Source organism: Chiloscyllium plagiosum, unplaced genomic scaffold (assembly GCF_037043375.1).
Source record: "Chiloscyllium plagiosum isolate Xiang-an unplaced genomic scaffold, Cpla_swu_hap1 HiC_scaffold_12, whole genome shotgun sequence".
Lineage (NCBI taxonomy): Eukaryota > Metazoa > Chordata > Chondrichthyes > Orectolobiformes > Hemiscylliidae > Chiloscyllium > Chiloscyllium plagiosum.
Window position 1 is genome coordinate 34042640 of NW_028270150.1, and position 9037 is coordinate 34051676.

General features: G+C 40.3%; 1 long non-coding RNA gene across 1 annotated transcript; it reads right to left on the reverse strand.

Moving 5' to 3' along the window:
* Positions 1-580: 580 nt before the first annotated feature.
* LOC122555317 (uncharacterized) lies at positions 581-7993 on the reverse strand. Its single transcript, XR_006313230.2, has 4 exons — positions 7855-7993; positions 7575-7645; positions 3402-3503; positions 581-1156 (listed from the first exon to the last, which is right to left on the reverse strand). It is a non-coding gene; the product is annotated as an uncharacterized LOC122555317 (long non-coding RNA).
* Positions 7994-9037: the final 1044 nt, after the last annotated feature.

Here is a 9037-nt window from a genome sequence, read left to right on the forward strand (position 1 = left end):
TTCTTTGTTTGCCACCCCCATTAAACTCTGTTTCCGAAGCTAAGTGCTTTGGACATTGGTCCTCTGTCTATATTTCTACCACTCCCTGCTCGATATTACTCTCGCAGTTCTACCTATCTGTCTCTGTTCCCAAAGGTAAACGCTTACTTAGCAGCACTGGGAGAGGTGCAATGGTCACTGATCAGAATCAGCTCATAGAGGGCAGATCAGTGACTAGAGGGAAGGGCAGCTACAGTGCAGCACCACAGCCCATCCATCACACCAAGGACTGAATAATTAAAACAAAAGGCTGAGGGATTCACTTTGGGAGAATCTAACTATCCTTCGGATCTTCAGCCCCTCAGCCATGTGCTAGCTGGTTCTAGCAAGGAATGACTGCCCCTGCAGCAATACTAGGGATGATAATTGCAGGGATGGCCTCAATGGGTCCTGCAGGATGACATCGATTGCCATAATGCTCAAAGCCACATGCCTATCAGCCCCCAACCCCACTCCACCCCATCATCTCCTCAAGGACAACAAAGGGAGCACTGTATTGGAATGTCCAAGAGTGATGGACAGTGTGTCAACTGCAGCACTTAATGGGTGACTGTGGTGTTTAGATAGGTTACAAGAATGAAAACAAACATTTGTAAAGTAATGCAAAAACCTTTACTTGCAGAACGTTCAGCATTTGTAATATATTTATCGAACATTGGTCTTTCCTTGCAGTCAATATTCTTTTAATCTAATCGCTCACAACAGGATAATTGCATCCAGTTGGCCTTCACCAATTCGTACATGTGTTTGCTCACAGAATTTTCAAATATGGTGTCTCAAATACTGTCCTCTGCCTTGCAGGACAGCTGTCATGCTCTTGAATGCATCACCAGAGCCATGCATCTGAACACCTCTAGCATCCTGGTTCCTTCTACACTTAGCCCCACCACATGGTGGACAAGGCAATTCAGGCTGCTGTTGCTTCAGGATCTTTATTGAAGTGTGCTTGGCCTAGTGTTGCACCCATATCAAAATGAAGACCTGTGAAAGGGGGACCCAAAAACTGAAGATCCTGAGTCCGTGGTAGAGACCTGTTGGACATCTGGGTGCTGAATATAGCCTGTAGAGAATCTATGCATTCCCCACTCCCTAGCAGAGAATCTGCTGCTGTCGGGTGCTGCAAATAAAAGTTACAAAAACAGTTGTTTCAGTCCAATTCCTCACATTTCTTAAACTGGAAGAAGAAATCATACCTTGTGTTATGAAGCTGGGTACAATAATAGTAAGTCAAAAAGAATGTATGGTCCCCTTTAAGACAGAAAGTGCTTTTATGAACTTAAGGTACAGCAAGTGCTGCCAGTACATAGAACAGCTGGGAGACAGGCTTTTCCAAAATAGACACGTGTAACAACAGGGTGTTAAATGGATACCAGAGTTTTGGTTGCTATTTTGACAAATATTCAAATCTGACCAATTGATTTAAACCAAACACTCAGCCCTTCAAAGCCAATAAAATTTAAAATCTAATGATGTTGACAGCCTGAAACCAATCTGACTAAAAGAATTTTGCGTGTAATCAGAGGTATGAAAACAAGTGTTTTTGAAAATCGGAGGTGGGGGGGGGGTAGCTGTCACTGAAAAAGAATCAACAGCCCTGAACAGCTCTGAAAGAAATCTCAGAAAGCACCCTCTTTTAAAGGTACCAAGGAATGTTATACAAAGGTTATCTCAGTAAAAAAAATCATAGAAGATGACTCAAGGAGAAGATAGCAGAATTGTAAGACCAGAAGGAAACAATAGATTCAGAAGGAAGACAGCATTAGAAACTGTATGGGCTTTGAGAGATTAAGTTAATTCAATATTTTGTAATTGTGTTATTGGAGCAGCATTTTAAGAGAGTTGAGGTCAAACAGTGATTAGTTAAGAAAAGGGTCAGGTTTGTCAATAGTTTTTGTTTAGTGTTCACTGTTAGAGTTAGGAAAATAAATTGTTATTTTTTTTTCTTTACATAGTGGAAATCAAGGGTTTTTCTTTCACTCACACATTTTTAACAGATTACAAGGCAAGATTCTCTGGGTGTTTTAGTTTTAATTAGCAGAGGGATTCAACCTCCACGTCATAGCAGTAATATGTTTTTAAAGATGTTATGAAAACTAATTTCACAGAAATGATGTGCAAGACGAAATGCAATGCCCCTTTGATCTCCATTAAGGGAACCCTAACCTAGGAAGGCCACATAAAAATGGCTTCAACTCAGGAAGCTAGAGAAAACTACTAACTATAATACTTCTCAAACTGAGTTACCTCCATGAGGAGATAGAAATTTAATTTCTTGTCTTTTTACAAAGAACTGGTCATCCAAATTAACAAATAGTGTGTTATGAACATGTACGTGAACTTTAAGAAAGTTAAAAGGAGCAGAACTACCAGACACAGCCCTATGTGTTCTCAATAAGATAACAATGTAACACTTGGCCGAACAACAGCTTGTTGCCTGGAGACAAAAACAAATTCAAATTTGGCCAATCAGTTTAAATTATACGCCAAAACATAACAAACTATAATCTAGTTTGAATTTAGTATATTGACACACTTAAAAGCCAATAATACAATCCGATGCTTTGGGGGTATAAGACTGGGGAAAATTGAACAGTTGAGAGGAGAACTACCAAACTCCAGTGGGTAACAGACTGCTTGAAAAATAGCTCTCCTAAAAGTACCTTTTCGATCAGTGACATGTGACCCAGAAATTCCTAAGAAGAAGAAAAGAAGACACAGGAAGATCCAAATAGAAGAACCAAAAGCTGCCTGGTTTCGAGATAAGAAGTCTTGTTTTGTAAACTTTAATTGGTAGTTTTATCGGACTAGTATTATAGAAGAGAATGTAACAGATAGGTTAGAGTAAGGAATTGTAAATTGTTGTTAGTTAATTATTCTCTGTTATACTTTCAGAAATAAAGTTGTTAATTTTTACTATAAATAGTTCTTGGCCAGTCGAATTTTACAGATTACTGCATGGGGGAAATTTTTTCTGTGTTGCTGGTTTTAAATTAAGCAGGAGTGTTTGCCCCATGTCGTAACAAGTGCATTACTTAAGTGTCTGGAACATCTAAAGACAATATCATCTGCATACTCTTGTAGCAAGTAAAGCAACACACTCATTTTGCCTCTAGTTTACACATCAAAATACATCATGTAACAGAAAAGAACTAACTAGAAGTTCATCACATCAAATCATATGCAGGCATATTACAGTGCTTTAATGATCTAGCCTGTTACTGATCCTTGAAGATATGTCCAAAATGTTTTATTTAAATGCATACCTTCTATATCCTAACATTTGCAGCTCTAAGTGCTAGGTTTTTCACTGAGCTTCAGGATCCAAACTTTAGGACAAAATAGGGGTCTGAGTTTGTACTTACCAGCAGTGCTGCTCACTGTCCTTCATGGATTTCTGAAGTTGCTGGCCCCTTTGTAAATTTAGGAGGTCTTGTCGTCAGCAGGATTCACCTGGAGAGTTTATACTAAATTGATATGGCAAGCGGTAGGTTATGTATGAGTAATGATGGAAGAAGCCATATGAAATAGGGACAAGAGTAGACTGTTATTTCCTCAAAAGAATTCTAACAGATTTGTCAGGAATGACTTCCCCATGCTGAATCATCCCTATTTTACCAGGCACTTCCCAGTACTCTGCAATCTCATCCTTAATAATGGACTCTAAAATCTTACCAATGACCAAGATCAGACATGTTGGAATAATTATAAGACCACTCCCTCCGTGACTCCCTCGTCAGGTCCACACCCCCCACCAACCCAACCTCCACTCCCGGCACCTTCCCCTGCAACTGCAAGAAATGCAAAACTTGCGCCCACACCTCCCCCCCCTTACTTCCCTCCAAGGCCCCAAGGGATACTTCCATATCCGCCACAAATTCATCTGCACCTCCACACACATCATCTATTGCATCCGCTGCACCCGATGTGGCCTCCTCTATATTGGGGAGACAGGCTGCCTACTTGCGGAACGTTTCAGAGAATACCTCTGGGACACCCGGACCAACCAACCCAACCACTCTGTGGCTCAACACTCCAACTCCCCCTCCCACTCCACCAAGGACATGCAGGTCCTTGGACTCCTCCATCGCCAGACCATAGCAACACGACGGTTGGAGGAAGAGCGCCTCATCTTCCGCCTAGGAACCCTCCAACCACAAGGGATGAACTCAGATTTCTCCAGTTTCCTCATTTCCCCTCCCCCCACCTTGTCTCAGTCAAATCCCTCGAACTCAGCACCGCCTTCCTAACCTGCAATCTTCTTCCTGACCTCTCCGCCCCCACCCCACTCCGGCCTATCACCCTCACCTTGACTTCCTTCCACCTATCGCATTTCCAACACCCCTCCCCCAAGTCCCTTCTTTCTACCTTTTATCTTAGCCTGCTGGACACACTTTCCTCATTCCTGAAGAAGGGCTTATGCCCGAAACGTCGATTCTCCTGTTCCTTGGATGCTGCCTGACCTGCTGCGCTTTTCCAGCAACACATTTGTAGCTATAATTATCCAACCCCTTCCTTTCTTAAATGGGGGTGTTACATTAGTCATATTCCAGTCCTCTGGGACCTTCCCTGTCTTCAGTATTTCCTGAAAGATAACCACCAATACTACTAAAGTCTCAACTTCAGGAGCTAGGGTTGTGTCCATCCGGTCTGGGTGATTTATCCAGCCTCAAGCCCTCAGCTTCCCCAGCACCTTCTCTATAGTGATGGTCACTACACTCATCTCTGCCCATGATGCTCCTGAAGTTCTGATATGCTATTGGTGGCTTCCACTGTGAAGCCTGAAGCAAAGCACCTACTCAATTCCTCTTCCATTTATTTGTTCCTATTTACTCCTTTCCAGCCTCGATTTCCAGTAGTCCAATGTCCACACTTAGACTCATAGACTTATACAGCACAGAAACAGGCCCTTCGGTCCAACTCCTCATCTGTGCTAACCAGATACCCTTATCTGATCTGGTCCCATTTGCCAGCATATGGCCCATATACCTCTAAACCCTTCCTATTCATGTACCCATCCAGATGCCTTTTAAATGTTGTAATTGTATTTGCCTCCGCCACTTCCTCTGGCAACTCGTTCCATACATGCACCACCTCGTGTGTGAAAAAGTTGCCCCTTTTAAATCTTCCCCTCTTGCCTTAAACCCATGTCTTCTAATTTTGGACTACTCTGGGAAAAAGAACCCTGGCTATTTACCCTATTGATGCCCTTTGTGATTTTGTAAACCTCTATAAGGTCACCCCTCAGCTTCCAACGCTCCAGGGAAAAAAGTCCCAGCCTATTCAGCCTCTCCTTATAGCTCAAACCCTCCAATCCTGACAACATCATTGTACATCTCATCTGAACCCTTTCAAGTTTAACAACATCTTCCCTATAGCATGGAGACCATAACTGAACACAGTATTCTAAAAGTGGCTTCACCAAAGTCCTATATAGCCACAACATGACATCCTAATTCCTATTCTGGATTAGTGGTGCTGGAAGAGCAAAGCAGTTCAGGCAGCATCCGAGGATCTTAACTCTTATCCTCAATGCACTATCTAATGAAGGCAAATGCGCCAAACGCCTTCTTCATCAGCCTCAGTGAGCTGAATGAGAAGCAATTATTTCAGTCATTTTGTAATTGTGTTCTCCTTTTCAAAGAGGGTCATTAGTTTTTTTTCTGAATATTCATCAAAACAGGCAGGCTGAATGTTAACTTGACATCCTGTTGAAAGGATAGCCCCTCTGATATTGCAGTACTGCCTCACATACGCACTAGAGTATCAACCAATTTGTGTAAAATATAAACAAAAATGAGAACCACATGTTGTTCCAAAACTCCCAAACATAGATTATGCTCAATAAAATAGGAATTAATAAATACAATTTCAAATACAAATTCTTAAGCAAAGGTTTAAGAAAGAATCGATGGCTGCAGATATCCCAATCATATTCAACCTTGCACCCAGCAAAAACAGCTACCAGACAACAAGAATCTAATAATATGTCAACACAAATTCTTACATGTTAACTTCCCAATGAAAGACAGAAGGTTACTATTTTGTTGTGAGAAAGGTAAGAACAGTTGCATGTCACCAGATCGTCATAAATAGTAATCTGATGTTTTGCTTTCCTTTCTAACTTTGAATTGTATCAAACAGCAATATAGATTAGGAGGCTCTTTGCAGGCCTCATGTTATATTTTAACATATTTATTCAAAACGTCTCAAAGCAAATTATTGAACCATTTGTTACATTATTAGTCTATGGCTTCTTGTGTTATCTGAACAACAATTAATGAATTAGTCTTTTGAGAATGTAGAACTTGAGTATTGCTGAAAATGACACATTTTGTCCAAATTTTTCTTCTTGTGCTCCTCAAGATGATTTGCAAGAAATACTGAAGAAAGGAAAAAACAATATTTATACTGTATGAGAGGAGAATGTTGATTGGTTGACAAGTATTCTCTGATTGATGCTGGTGTTGCCATGAAGAATTACACAAGTTATTGATAACTGATATTTAATTGCCAAGCTTAGTTCAATTATTCAACTAACTAGGTTGGCTTTGGTCAAGATATTGTCATGAGAAATGAACAACAGAATGGCGGTCACCTATCCTGTTGATTTGAAATGGGCTCAGTTTGTGTATAAATACTTTCTCTCTGCAAAAGACAAAACCTTATGTACATGGTTTCCTGTACACTCACTAGATTTTTATTCAAGGTTCTTAGGTAAAGTTCTGGGCATCTTGGTTTGAGTCCCACCACAGTAGATGGTAGAATGCAAATTCAATAAAAATCTGGAACTGAGGGTCTGATGTTAACCACAAAATCATTCTCAATTGTAAAAAACAATTGGTTCACAAATGCCCTCTGGGGAAGGAAATTGCCATCCTTACTCAGTCTGCCCACATGCGATTTCAGACCCACAACAAAGCAGTTGACACTTAACCACCCTCTGGGCAAATAGGGATGGACAAAGTTGTTGGCTTAGGCAGTGACACCAGTGAATGATTTTTTAAAAACCCCAAATCACCGAAATGTGAACTTGACTAACAACATTAATGTCAGCATAGTTATTCACACAACGGAGACTACTTAGCAAATGTTATACAATGACAGAAATGTTAGGCATGAACCATTTTGTGAACTTAGCAAATGTTAGCAGGTTGGGTACAAATAGCCTGTTGCAAACAGCTGAAGGGATGAGCTGATTGATATGATCCATCAATTTTTGGGGATGTTTGGCCTGCATCACATTGACACTGAACTACATCTACCTTGTTACTCATTTGTATAATGGGCAGAAAGCCTTTAGTTTTTATCTTTTGGACTTTATGGTCATACCAAAAAAGCATATTGCTTCAGCTGTATGCAAAAAGCAAGTTACAGACAGCTCTCAGCTAGCCTATGCTTGCACTTGATTGTGTGATTGCTTGCCTTAATGTTTAAACAAAGCTTGGGAGTTCACTGCCAATCTTTATTAACTGGTACATTTTCAATAGCAGTATCTCTAACAGTTAGAGTCCACTTACCACCCAATCATCACTCACCTCTCGTACAGCTTGGATGTTATTTTCTCTTTACTTTGGTGTTTCTTGTGAACTGTCCTGATGAATGCAAGCTGAAAAGTTTTGAACAAGTATATCATTTTTCAGCAATTAATGAATTCTTATTTATTTTGTCTATTGAAACAAAAGTACTCTGTAAACTAATTAAAACATTGCTACAGTTGAAACATGTAATCCCCACAAGTTCAGTTACATAACCATCTTATGTAAAGGTATTGTGTTCAAATCAAGGGTTGTTATAATACCAGAATATGTTACTCACGGCTTTGAAATTCATTGTCCGCAATGTTTTACACACATCTCTGATTCAATGGTGCAGAATCTTTTTTATTTAAATGAATGCAATAAAAAGAAAACATCACAATTATTTTCTTGAACTTTGATCTGCATGACAATCTAGGATAATTCCATAATAATAAACCATTCTATTTAAATCATCAACACACAGTCATAGAGTCATACAGCACAGAAGCAAGCCCTTCGATCCAACTAGTCCATGCCAAACATAATCCCAAACTTATCTGGTCCCACTTGCCTGCACCTGGCTCATATTCCACCAAACCTTTCCTATTTATGCAGCTATCCTAATGTCTTTTAAGCATTGTAATTGTACCCACATCAACCACTTTCTCAGGAAGTTCATTTCACACACGCAGTCACTGTGTAAAATATTTGCCTCTTATGTCTTTTTTAAATCTCTCTCCTCTCATCTTAAAAATGTGCCCCCGGTCTTGAAATCCCCCATCCTAGGTAAAAGACAACTACCATTAACGATATCTACACTTCTCATTATTTTATAAACTTCTATCAGATCGCCTATCAACCTCCTATGCTCCAGTGAGAAAATTCCCAGTCTATCCAGCCTTTCTTTGGAGCTCAAACCTTCTATATCTGGCAACATCCTGGTAAATCTCTTCTGAACTCTCTCCAGCTTGACAATATCCTTCCTATAACTGGGCAACCACAACTGGACACAGTATTCCAGAAGAGGCCTCACCAATGTCCTGTTCAACCTCAACATGACTTCCCAGCTCGTCTACTCAAAGGACTGAGTAATGAAGGCAAATGTAATAAATGTCTTTTTAACCACCCTTTCTATATGTGAAGCAAACTTCAAAGAACTATGTACCTGCACCCCTAGGTCCCTCTGTTCTACAACACTACCCTAGGCCCTACCATTAATTGTATGAGCCCTATCCTTCTTTGTTGTACCAAAATGCAATACAGGTACATAATCCCTTATCCAAAACCCTCAGGACCAGCTGGTTTTCAGAGTTCAGAAATTTTTGGATTTCAAAATAAGTAACAGTTTAACATTGAAAAGTTTAAAAATCTTACTGAACAGCAGATGCACCTGTGAGTACTACAGGCCCTGAGACAGAATTGATGCCTGCCAATGCTGTGTCATGCCCCCAGCGTGACACATGGGTCAAGTGGGTGTGGGA